Below are 13143 nucleotides of genomic sequence, written 5' to 3' on the forward strand. Positions count from 1 at the left end.
CATTTATTTTCAACACCACAGCTCTTCCTGAGGGAGAAGGAGTATGGAGGGGAAAGGTGGGTGTGGACTGGTGCTCTGGGGACACTCCCAAGGAAAAGCAGGTCAGGGGACAGAACTCAGCCCCAAGTAAGTCCCAGGACCTCAGCAGCAACAGCCAAAAGGCCCTCGTCCCCTCACGTTACTGGGGCTTTTGTGTCTCAGGAGACTGGAGTGGGGAGGAGAGGGATGGGGAACCAGCAACCCCCTGCCCCACACTGGCCACGACTCTCCCGCCAGCTAGGTGGGATTCCCAACAGAGGTGAGGAAGGAAGAGAGGGATGAGGCTCAGGCTGGGCCCACGAGGATGTGAGGGTTCATGAGAGGGTGAGGTTAGGGTCACTGTCAGCTGCAGCCTGGCCCAGGCAGGACATGAGAACCAAGAGGGCCAGGAAAGCCAGGGCTCCCAGCAGCAGCAGCAGCCCTGCCCTCTGCAGCAGGGACAGGGGCCATTTTCATGACCTGCTCAGCTCCTAAGCAGCTAGCCAGCCCAGGGTAGGCCACCATTGATACTTGTCACCGTCACAGTCACCATGGGGGCTGGGACCCCAACCTCCCTCCCAGGTATCATATGCTTTTCAAGGGGCAGAGGCTGGGAGGGGCTCAGGGCTGCCCATGTGGATGATGGCATGCAGCTCAGGCTGGCCAGGGGAAGGTGGAGGCCTTGAGGGTATGCTGTAGAAGGCTGGAGTGACTGAGGATGGGGTTTTCTCTTCTAGCCCTGAGGGGCTACTTGTATTGAAGGCAGGCCGTCAGAGAAGCCAGAAGTTTCAAGGGTCTCAGGGGCTGAAGTCACTTCATCAATCAGGGGGAGGCCCAGCCCAGCTGGGGTCCAGTTGACAGTGGCTGGCTTCTCCTGCAAGGCAGTAGCCACAGGGCCTGCAAGATTGGCAGGGGGAAAGATGGGGCCACTACAGCTGGGGCACTGGTAGCCAGCAGGCACTGTATTTAGAGGCAGCTGGGCAGCTCATTCATTAAGGCATGGCCAGTGGAACAGATCATAGCAGACAAGGCAAGTGGTCTCCTGTGTGGACAGGAGGGTGTTGCAGAGTTGGCAGTTGAGGTTGTAGTCACTGTCTTGGAGCCACTGCAAGTAGGATTGGACAATGCACTTGGTGTGGTTGGTCACCAGGCAGTACTCACACACGTTGACCTGGTGCTTGAAGCAGAACAGGTTGGTCACTTTCCTCTTGGGGCACTTGCAGAGCTCCATGGTCTCCCAGGGGGCTGCCTGGGAGCTGTTGCTTCACCCCCTCCTGCGGCTCTTGTTACTCTTTTGGTGCCATGTCTCAAGATAGCATACTTTCAAGCATTCCTGATGAAAAGACCAGAGCTGAATAGAAAATCTGACTTTCAAATATGACTCAAGAGAAGCATAAAAAGGTAGACAAGAAAGGGAAATCATAAGGGACTTAATAAAGTTAAATTGTTTACATTTTTACATGGGAAGATGATATTTGTAACTCATAAGATCTTTCTCATTATTAGGGTAGAAGGAGGTAGACAGAGGGCACAGGTGTGAGTTGAATATGAAGGGATGATATCTAAAAAAATAAAATTAAGGGATGAGAGAGGAATGTCTTGGGAGAAAGAGGAAAGGAGAAGTAGAAAAGGGGTAAATTACCTCACATAAAAGGAGAAAAAGCTTTTTACAATGGAGAGCAACAGGAGGGAGGTGAGGGTGAGTGAGTGAACCTTATTCTCATCAGAATTGTCTCAAAAAGGGAATAACATACACATTCAGTTGGGTATAGAAATCTATCTTACCCTACAGGAAAACAGGAAGGGAAGGGGTTAAGAGAAGGGCCTTCGTGATAGAAGGGAGGGCAGATTGGGGGAGGATGTAGTCAGAAGCACCTTTGAGGAAAGACAGGGTGAAAGGAGAGAGAGAGAATAAAATAAAGAGAAAAAAAATAAACAGATGGAGGGAAATGCAGTTAGCAACAGCAATCATGAAAAAAATTTTGCAACAAGTTTTTATGATAAAGGTCTCATTTCTCAAACATATAGTGAACTGAGTCATTTATAAAAAATAAGAGCCATTCCCCAATTGATAAATTATCAAAATATATGATTGATTTTCAGATGAAGTAGTCAAAGCTATCTATAGCCATATGAAAGCATACTCTCACTATTGATTGAAGAAATACAAATTAAGACAATTCTGGGATACTATTGCATACCTACTAGATTTGCTAATAGGACAGAAAAGGTAAATGACCAAAGTTGGAGGGGGTGTGAGAAAAAAATGAGACGTTAATGAGTTGTTAGTTAAGTTGTGAACTGATTTAACCATTCTGTAGAGCAATTTGAAGCTAGGCCCAAAGGGTATAAAACCATGCATACCCTTTGACCTAGTAATACCATACAGACCATACTAGGTCTGTATCCCAAAAGATATAAAATACAACGGACTTACATGTACAAAAATATTTATGGCAGTTCTTTTCTGGGGGCAAAGAACTAGAAATTTAGGAGATGTCCATCAATTGGGGAATGGCTGAACAAATTGCATATGATTATGATGGAATACTTTTATACTATAAGAAATGATGAGCAGGATGCTCTCAGAAAAACCTGGAAAGTCTTGCATGGGCTGATGCAAAGTGAAAGGTGCTGTATGCAAGTAACAGCAGTATTGTAAGATGACCAGCTGTAAATGACTTAGCTATTCTCAGCAATACAACAATCCAAGACAACTCTGAAGGACTTACGGTGAAAAATGCTATATTATCACCAGAGAAAGAGCTGATGGTGTTTGAATACAGATTGAAGCATGCTTATTTTTTACTTTCCTTATTTTCTTGAGTTTTTTCTTGTTTGTTTATGTGCTCTTTCACAACATAACTATTATGGATATATTTTGCATGACTACGTATGTATAACCTGTATCACATTGCTTGCCTTCTCAATGTGGGATGGGGAGGGAGGAAGGGAGAGCATTTGGAACTCAAAGTTTTAAAAAATGAATGTTCAAAAATGTTTTTCTTACATGTAACGAGGGGAAAATAAAATACTAAATAAAAATACTAAACAGAAAAAAGAATCTATGGACAGACTGCAAGACCAGAATAAAACTAAGAGCAGCTGTCTACTGTTTTTAAGAAGAGATAGAAACAGAGGAAGAAGCATATAGTGAGTTTCCTTGGAATCTCAGAGAGCGATAGTTGTCAGAAGAGTTCCTGCAATAATTGGAATAGTGAGCAAGAGTTATCTGACTGTATCAATGCTTGTTGTTAGCTCCATTCAATGTGCCCACCAATGCATTATGTCAAAGACGGTCTCTGTCTTCCTATCTGGGTATCTCTTCCTCCCTCCCTCCCTCTGTCTCTCTCTTCTCTCCTCTCCTCTCCTCTCCTCTCCTCTCCTCTCCTCTCCTCTCCTCTCCTCTCCTCTCCTCTCCTCTCCTCTCCTCTCCTCTCCTCTCCTCTCTTCTCCTCTCCTCTATTCTCTCTCTCTCTCTCTCTCTCTCTCTCTCTCTCTCTCTCTCTCTCTCTCTCTCTCTCTTTCTCTCTCTCTCCATCTTTATCTCTCTGTCTCTGTATCTGTCTCTCTCTGTGTGTCTTTGTCTGTATCTATCACTTCTCTTTCTCTCCATCACTCTTTCTCTCCATCTCTCTCTTTCTGACCAATTTAAAAGCTCCTTCTTTCTAGAAGATGTTGGCCTGCATAATTTCAAGGAGTTTTATAAGAGGCATCATTGTGCAGTGGAAGAGTAGTGACCTGAGAATCAGAGGATTAGGTTTGCAGTCAGAGGACCTGAGTTCAAATTGAACCTCAGATACTCACTGGTTGTTTGACCCTGGGCAAATCACTTCACCTTGGTTGTTTCTGTTTCCTCATCTGCAAAATAATTTAAAGAAGGAAATGGTAAACCACTCCAATATCTTTGGCAAGAAAACCCCATGGAAAGTATGGTCCACAGCCTCATAAAGAGTCAGACAAGACGTAGAAGATCTCTAAAGTCACTTCCAACTATAAATTTCTGTGAACCTGCCCAAATGGTGATTGAAATCATTCCTGCCCCCCCCCCCCAGTAAGGGATGAGGGCAGCTACTTAGCATAGTGGATAGAGTGCTGAGCCTGGAGTCAGGGAGAGTCATCTTCCTAAATTCAAATCCAGCCTCATATACTTCCTAGCTGTGTGACCCTGGGCAAGTCACTTCACCATGTTTGCCTCAGTTTCCTCATCTATAAAGTGAGCTGCAGAAAAAAATGACAAATCGTTCCAGTATCTTTGCCAAGACAACCCCAAATGGGGGTCACAGAGAGTCAGACATGACTGAAATGACTAAACAACAACAGTACAGCTACTGTAATTCAACAGTCTCCTAACCTCTTTGTATTTAAGTATCTTGTTTTTATCCTGTTAGACAGATAGATAGACAGGTATGTATCTATGTATAGATACGGAACTGTATATATATGTATGTATGTGTTAGTATTGCTTCCTCCAGCAGAATTTCAGCTTCTTGATAGGCAGCGCCTGTGTCACATCCCTCCTCTCTTTGCAGAGACTACGGACATGGAATATTACATACACTGTCAGACATGGTTGATGGGTTCTCTGGTTTTGTTGAACTGCTTTTCTTCTTCCTGCTTTTCAGTCTTTATCATAAGGGATGGTTGATAGGTAGAGGAGGAGGGATAGATACATATAGAAATTAAGATGATATAAAAACAAAAGATATCGATGAAATGAGATTAGAAATTTAAAAATACAAATCTTCGTAGCTGAAAAGGTTCTGAACCACTGGTTTAGGAAGATCCTAGTCCCATGTAGTAAATGTGTGGGAAAAGATCAGGGCGTCACGGTCCAAATTTATCAGAAAGAATGACCTTGTAAGTTTCTGCCTGAAAAGTATGTTTTCTTTTTACCAACTCCTCATCCTGGGGTTCTTTCTCCTTCTGCTTCCATTTGAGAAGGGGGCAGGTAACACGCTGGTTGTCATGAAGAGGCAAAGTACATTTTATAAGATGCCCATTCCTGATGGGAAACAAGTGTCTTAAAGTAAACACTGAACAAGAGTCTTCATTTTAATGAACAAGAGGAAGTTCTGAATATGCTCTCCTGGACTGCAGGGAGCCTATTTGCCATAACAAAAAATGCTATTTATTTGGGTTAGAAGAGACTAGATGAGTAATTCCTCTGTCTTGGTTACTGTATTGCATTCAGGCCCAGCTCTTTCTGGATCATGTAGTTTGACTCCTGCTCATAAGTGGGCTGTGATGTTTTCAAATGATTTCCTCTCTGGAGGTCTTTTCCCCCAAGTTTCTAAAGGTCAATATCTCTTACTTATCTGTATCCATCACACTTGACAGCACAGTCCCAAACATATAGCAAGTGCTCAATAAATATTTATTCTTCATTGATTGTCTTTCAATATTATATATTTTTTCATAAAATAATTTGGATGAGTCAAGGGTTTAGGAGATTTTGACTTGCCATTGTGTTTGTCCTTCGTTCTAGAAGAGGACCATGGCATCATGGAAATGATGACATGACTTGCAGTTGACTTTGATCTGAGTGAGGGAGGACTGTGCAAGGTCACCAGCCTCACACAGCCAGGGCTTTGCCTCAAAGTTACCAAAATTTAGAAGAGGAAAAGGGAAAGAGGAAAGGGGAAAGGAAAAAGCATTTCTTAAGTATTAAGTAAGCTCCTTGAGAGCAAGAACTGTCTTTTGCCTCTTTTTGTATCCTGAGCACTTAGCACTCTGATTGGCCATAGTAGGAGCTTAATAAATGTTTATTGATTGATTAAGTGCGCATTATTCATCTAAGCATACAATTATTATCCCATTTGATCCCCACAACAACCCTATGAGGTAGGTGCTATTATTATCCCCATTTTACAGTTGAGAAAATTGAGAAGGTACTGATAGCACATTCTTCCAGAAGCTAAAAACAACTGAGCTTATCATTTAATGAGAAATAATCATTACGTGGGCAGGTAGGTGGTGGAGTGGATAGAGTACTGAACCTCAAGTCAGGAAGACTCAGCTTCCTGAGTTCAAATCTGGCCTTAGATACTTCCTATCTGTGTGACCTTGGGTAAGTCACTTCACCCTGTTTGCCTCAGTTTCCTCACCTGTAAAATGAGCTGGAAGAGGAAATGGTCAACCACTCTAGTATCTTTGCCAAGAAAATCCCAAATGGAGTCATGATAAGTTGGACAAAACTGAAAATTGATGGAATGACAACAGATCATTACTTAAAATGTGACTCAACCAGATGGTAAATTTCCTGTTTTGCCTAGGAGTCTCATGTCCTGGGGATCTCCCATCCCTGCCAAACTGAATTTGTCTTAAACGTTGCTTTGAGGGTTGTTCAGGTTTGGGCCTGAATCAGGCCCATCCTCTGGTAGTTTATGTTCAGAATGAAATAAGATACTGAAGGGAATAAGATACAGTTAACAAAAGGAGATTTACTTAGCCATAGTGAGAGAAGGCTATTCAACAAAGATTGGCACTGAGGATACCCCAAGTTCATTCAAGTACTTTTTCCTGAGTTGTCCATCATTTTCCACTGGACAAACAACAAAGTGCTATGGGAGGTCCTTGTGGATGTTTTGTACTCAGGTGACCTATAAGTGATACCGACAGCTTGAGCTTTAGGTTCCTGAGCCAATCAGGGGTTGAAGGTTTTTTGTTTGTTTGTTTGTTATTTAAGGAAAAATCAGCCTAACTTACACGAGTGTAGTAGTTAAGATATTGCTCCCACCATAAGGGTACATTTTGTGAAGCTTGCCCCAGGCACCACAATTGCTAGTTAAGGCTCTAGTCATGCTCAACTTCCAGCCCAGAACATGATTCTCAGCACAAAGTTATTAGGTCTATAAGCTTCCTTCCCATAAAGACCATGCCTCTACAAATCTCCCACACCTTCACCCCACAAATGCTGCTTTTATTACCAATATCCATTTCTCTTTGTTGCCTATTTTATTTTTTTTGTTTCATTTCCTATTAATTTTACATCTCTCCAGTGACCTAGCCTTCACAGACTGACAATTCTTTTAACTAACTAGCTTTAAGTCTATACTAGAGACTAAAACAGCATAGTCTATTTTTACCTGCATTTGACTACTCCAAAATACAGGTCTCCTTTTCTTTAAATGTTCCTGTCATCCCATCTCCTCTAGAAAAGATCTAGGTCTTTGAAACATCAACAATCTTAAAGTTTTCTCATTTCGTAGGACATCTGGCTCATGAACTGTGGAAGTGTTTTGTTATATCTCATTTAAAACCACTTTCCCTGTTACTGCTTGCTCCTGGGAGACCTACTTCTGGGTGCTTTGAAGCAGTTCAAATGAACCAATTTCAATCTCAAAGTGCCACGGCCTTCTTTCTAATCATGACTCTAATTCAAGACACAATAAGCCATCTGCCTGTTTCTGTTAAGGTCGGGGGGCAGGAGAGAATGTTCACCAGTTACTTTCAATGAAACACTAGGGGCCTCAATCTTTGCAATGAATTTACAAAATCTGACATTTTGTTGTATTTTCCTTCCTCCCCTTTATGAATGGACTTCTTCCTCTAGGTTCTGAAGCAGGTATTCTAATCAATGCTTGAATTAGGCCAGGGTTGAATGAGAGGAGAAGATGGGAGGGGGAGGGGGCTCAGGATGTTTTCCCATTTTCTTTTCAGTCACTGGGATCATGCCTCTTACTTTTGAATGATCTAATAGGAAACTGTAAAAACACTTCCATTTCTTTGTTTTTCCCAATGAAAGGGATCCTAAACCACCTGCTTCCTTTTCTTGTTTGTTTCGACCATAAATTCTAATGGTACTGCTGTCAAAATGCCCAGATACCACAGTAACAGATAGAGCAGGAATTAACGAATCGATAAATATTTATTAAGCACATACTACACACCAGGCACTGTGCTAAGCACTGGTGATACAAAAAAAAATAACAAAAGGCAATCCCTGCCCTCAAATTGCTTACAATCTAATGGGGGGGGACAACATGCAACACACACACACACACACACACACACATATACAAACAAATATACAAAGCAAGCTAGATACAGGATAAAAAGGAAATAATCAACAGAGGGAAGGCACTAGAATTAAGGAAGGTACCAGACCTTCAACATACAGCAACTAGGATACAGCACCCATGGTGGTGGGGCAGTGTGCTGGGGTGGTCTGGGCAGTAGAGCCTTTGGGAAATATCCTAGGATCTTGTTGGGTATGAGGTGCGTGGTAGATTGGAAAGAATGTTGGACTGGGAGTAGAAGGTCTGGGTTCTGATCATAGTTCTGCCAACAACTATCTGTATGACTTTGGGCAAATCGTGTCATTTCTCTGAGTCTTATTTCCTCATCTATAAAAAGAACAAGTTGGAAAATCTATTCTGGTTATAAAATCCTCAGATTTTAAAAGGGCATACATAGAAAGTAAAATGAAAACTATTGCATATTTCCAAAAGCCACAACTATCTCCTCTCACACATGCAGATAAACGTGAAACGACAAGGAAATTGCTCCAGGATGTTCTCTTCTTTTTTCCCCCAATTTAAAAGCATCTCATACATAGCACCACACAGCACCCCCCACCACCATGTCTAATTCTCTCTAAAGTCATGTCTTTCTTCCCCCAAACTCCAGCTCGAGATTCATCCCCTCCCTGATGACTTCCTAGACCACCAGCCACTTTTGTGTCTATCCACTTTATGGCACTTCACAAGTCCAAATACCCTTTCCCTCTAGATCAGGGGTGGGGAACCTGCAGCCTTGAGGTCACATGTGGCCCTCTAGGTCCCTAAAGGGCCTCACTTGAGAACCTAGAAGGCCACATGTGACCTCGAGGCTGCAGGTTCCCCACCCCTGCTTCTATAGTATATTCCCAACATAATATTAATAACTATTATATCAATAGCTAAGTATTATAATATGTATGACATCTATAAAGCATTAAGGTTCACCAAATGTGTTACAGTTATTATCTACCAAGAACCTTAGGAGGTAAAGGTATTATTATCCTCATTATATAAATGAGGAAACTGAGGCAGAAGATAAGTGACTTGATTAAAGTCACACAGTTAAAAAAGCATCTGAGGCAGAATTCAAATACGTCTTCTAACTATAAGTCTAATTTTATCTACTACACTGCCTAGTTGTCTAAAAATATGGCTAAATGCCACAGAATAGGTAGGAATGGCTTAACTTTATATTTGTTGTAAAGGTCTTTAGGACCTCCTCCATGTTTATTAAGACGAGTCCTAATCTTCTGGAATAAGGAAGACTCCTTCTCCTGAGTTCAAATATAGCTGTATGATTCTGGGCAAGTCACTTAACCCTGTTTGCCTCAGTTTTCTCGTCTGTAAAATGAATAGGAGAAGGAAATGACAAACCACTGCAGTGTCTTTGCCAAGAAAATCCCAAATGGGGTTACAAAGAGTCAGATGCAACTAAAACAGCAAAAAAAATACTTTGCTCCTTTTATACAATACAATTAATATATCATTATTAATAAGTTCTTCTCCTATAAAATTCAGCTGGAAACAGCACAGGGACAAATCACAATCTTATTATGATCAGACAGTTAACAGGCATTCATTAATGCCTACACTGAGCCAGGCAATGTACAAATGACTGGGGAGGCAAAGAAATGCAGTATCAGTCCCTGTCCTCTAGGTGCTTACATTCCAATAGGGGAGACAACATAAACAGATACGAACAAGATATACATAGAATGGATGGACTGTATGGTTACACAGGTAGATAAAAATATAATTGTGTTTTGTAGCTGAAAAAAGTATTGGGATACAAGCCTATTGAAAGTATCCTTGGTACGACTCCAGTAGCAAGCAGGACAACAGGGATGATTTTGACTTCTTCTGCTAGGTTTCCATATTTTATCGTCATCTTCGCCAACGACAATAATACCATTTTATGGTACTTCAAAGTTTGCAAACAATTTTGCCTACATCTTCTACAAGACCCCCACAATAACCTGTGAGGTAGCATTACTCCCATTTTACGGATAAGGAAACTGAAACTGAACAAAATTAAGTGACTTACTTTATACAGGTTTAGAGAACTCAATGTGTGAATATATCTTTTCTGTCCTCTATTAGACTAAGAAAGGAATGACTTTAGGATTCAGAATCAATGGACCTGGATTCAAATTCCATCCCATACACTCACTATGTGTGTGATCTTGGATAAGTCATTTTTTCTTCTCGGTGCCTCAGTTTCTTTATTTCTAACATAAGTGCAATTGAATTAGATTCCTTTGAAAGCCCCGTCTAGCTCTTGATCTATGATGAGCTACCTGAGGCTAGACAAGGTATCACATCTAAACTTTGTATTTCATACACTTCTTGTTGTTGTTCAGTTGTCTCAGTCCTGTCCGACTCTGTGACCTCATTTGGTTGTTTGTTTTTTTGTTTGTTTGCTTGTTTTGGCAAAGACACTGAAGTGGTTTTTTCATTTCTTTCTCCAACTCATTTTTACAGATGAGGAAACTGAGGTAAACAGGTTAAAGTGACTTGCCCAGGGTCACACAGCTAGGAAGTGTCTGAGGCCAGTTGTGGACTCAAGTCTTCCCAATTCTAGGCCAGGTGCCCTATCCACTGTTCCACCTAGCTGCCCCTGTATGTCACACAAGTGCTAAATAATTTTTTTCCTTCTTTAGATTATAAACTCTGTTAAGAGCAGAAAACCTCTATTCTTGATTCTCTTTGGGGCAGGAGGTGGTGCAGTGGATAAAGCACTGGGTCTAGAGTCAGGAAGACCTGAATTCAGATCTAGCCTCAGACACTTACTAGCTATGTGAACCTAAACAAGTCACTTAACCTTGTTTGCCTCAGTTTCCTTATCTGTGAAATGACCTGGAGAAGGAAATGGCAAACCACTCCAGTACCTTTTCCAAGAAATCCCCAAATGCAGTTACGAAGAGTCAGACAGGACTGAAAAAACAACAGATTCTCCATACCCCCTCTTGTTGGCTCAATATATGCTTGTTTACTGGTTAGATTTATAACTTCCTCCTGCCCTCACAACTGCCCTCACAAAACTGGGGAGAGTGGCTCCAAGGCTGTTTCTTTTTGCTACAATATTTAATGGATTAAACAGCAAACAGCCTTTTGGATTAGAATAGTAACTTCTTTTAATAGGAGGAAATGTTCTGAACACTGACATGTACCCTGGGATATGTCATTAGAAATGTGTGGAGACTGGTCCTGCATTGGGAAAGTGGGGAAAAGGGAAGAGGTCAGTGTCAGAAGTCTCAAAGGTGAGGGAGAGATGGCCTTCTGAGCTCAGCATTGTCACATCAAGTAGCTTGTCTATGGGGGTTCTCATGCCTAGTGAGTGCAGAATGGGGTGGCGTATGATCCCTTGGGAAAAGGACATCCAACCCTACTCTAGGGATGTTGGAAGGACACCAAGTCTGGGGTGAATCTTTGGTCACCCTTCCTGAGGACATAACCAGTAAAAGGGACTGGATAAGACTTAAGGCAGTAAAGGATGCCGCAGATGAGTGGATTTTACTAGTGTATGTGGGAATCTAAGGATTCCATTCCTGTTCTATTTTCTGGTCCACATATCTAGAGATGGCAAAGCGCGGTGGGGAAGAGGGGAGACAGCTGACCCCAAGAAGAAACCTTTAGCTAGATTAGGAAAGGGGAGAAAGTAAGTGTTTATATAACACCTACTATATGCCCCCTCAAAGAAAGGTTTGAGGCCTGTGCCATACCCTCAGCCGGTTTAGCTCATCTGCCAAAACAGTATTACTGGGGTGTGGCCACTGTGCTTGCTACAGCATTTTCTATTTATAGAAAAATAAATTGAACGAGCTCTAAATGAGTTCCCTAAGAAAAAAATCCCCAGGACCAGGTGGATTTGCAAGCTAATTCTACCAAACATTTAAAGAACAATGAATTCCAATACTATATAAACTGCTTGAAAAAACAGGTAAAGAATGAATCCTCCTGCACATGTATATATAACCTGCATCAAATTGCTTGCCTTCTCAATGAGGGAGGGAAGGAAGAGAGAGAATTTGAAATTCAAAATTTTAAAAAACAAATGTTAAAAATTATTTTTGCATGTAATTGAGGAGAAAATAAAATATTAAATAATCAAGTGTGTGAACACATCCCCCTGCAGAATGGGCGGATGAGAACAATTTGTTTCAAAGTTCATGAAGGTGGCTGAAGCAGGAGCTGCGGACCGCTTCAAGGTTGCTCAGACATTGATGACACCGAGGTCATCCAATGCACCCTGGGCCATTGCCAGTAATGTCTTGGCTTTTTGTCTTGTCACTGGACTTTAATGACTCTGGAATAGGAAGTGAGGCTGATGGCTTTGGACAGTTCTGCCTCACTTAAATCCAATGCATGTGCAAGTCAAAACATCACCCCATGATGTCCTTGGTCCTCTTTGAAAAATGAAGGACGGACAACAATAACAAAACTATGTGCCAGGCACAGTGCTAAGCACTTTACAAATCTTATTGGTCTTCACGACAACCCTTTCAGGTAGGTGCTGTTATTATCCTCATTTAACAGGTGAGGTGGATAGAAGTTAAGTGACTTGACCAAGGTCACACATCTGGTAAGTGTTTGAGTAAGTTACATTTGAATTCAAGTCTTCCCGACTCTAGGCCCAGCGCTCTATCCCCTGAACCACCTAGCTGTCAAATGAAGGGGAGCAATCACTAGGAAGCAGCCTCGTGTACAGGCCAACAACTGTCTGTGGAAAGCTGTGGACGACAACATAGGACAACACGGGACTCAGGAAAGCCCTCAGATGTCACCAGAGCAGATCAGACACCAGGACTTCCGATGAAGAGGATGAAAGCTTGAACCAGGCTTGAACCAATCAGTGGAGAGACTCAGGACTTGAGATGTAAAGGCAGCAATGGCAACATCTCAGAAATCACTGGATTACCAGTCAGGGTTGCATTTAGCAAGAGGCAGGATTCCTAAGTTACAGCACCACAATTTTAGAACTGGGAGGAACCTAATCTAATTCCTACATTTTACAGGTGAAGAAACTGAGGCTCAGAGTTTAAGCTGCTTGTCCAAGGTCACACATAGAATACACCTAGAACTGAAGGTCATCTAGTCCAACCCCCTCATTTTACAAATGAGG

At 42.0% G+C, this 13143-nt stretch overlaps 2 pseudogenes; both read right to left on the minus strand.

The window, feature by feature from the left end:
• Positions 1-324: 324 nt before the first annotated feature.
• Positions 325-1249, minus strand: LOC118855968 (annotated as a pseudogene).
• Positions 1250-9162: 7913 nt separating this feature from the next.
• LOC118858884 lies at positions 9163-9273 on the minus strand (annotated as a pseudogene).
• Positions 9274-13143: the final 3870 nt, after the last annotated feature.

Source organism: Trichosurus vulpecula, chromosome 7, assembly GCF_011100635.1.
Source record: "Trichosurus vulpecula isolate mTriVul1 chromosome 7, mTriVul1.pri, whole genome shotgun sequence".
In the NCBI taxonomy this organism is placed as follows: Eukaryota; Metazoa; Chordata; class Mammalia; order Diprotodontia; family Phalangeridae; genus Trichosurus; species Trichosurus vulpecula.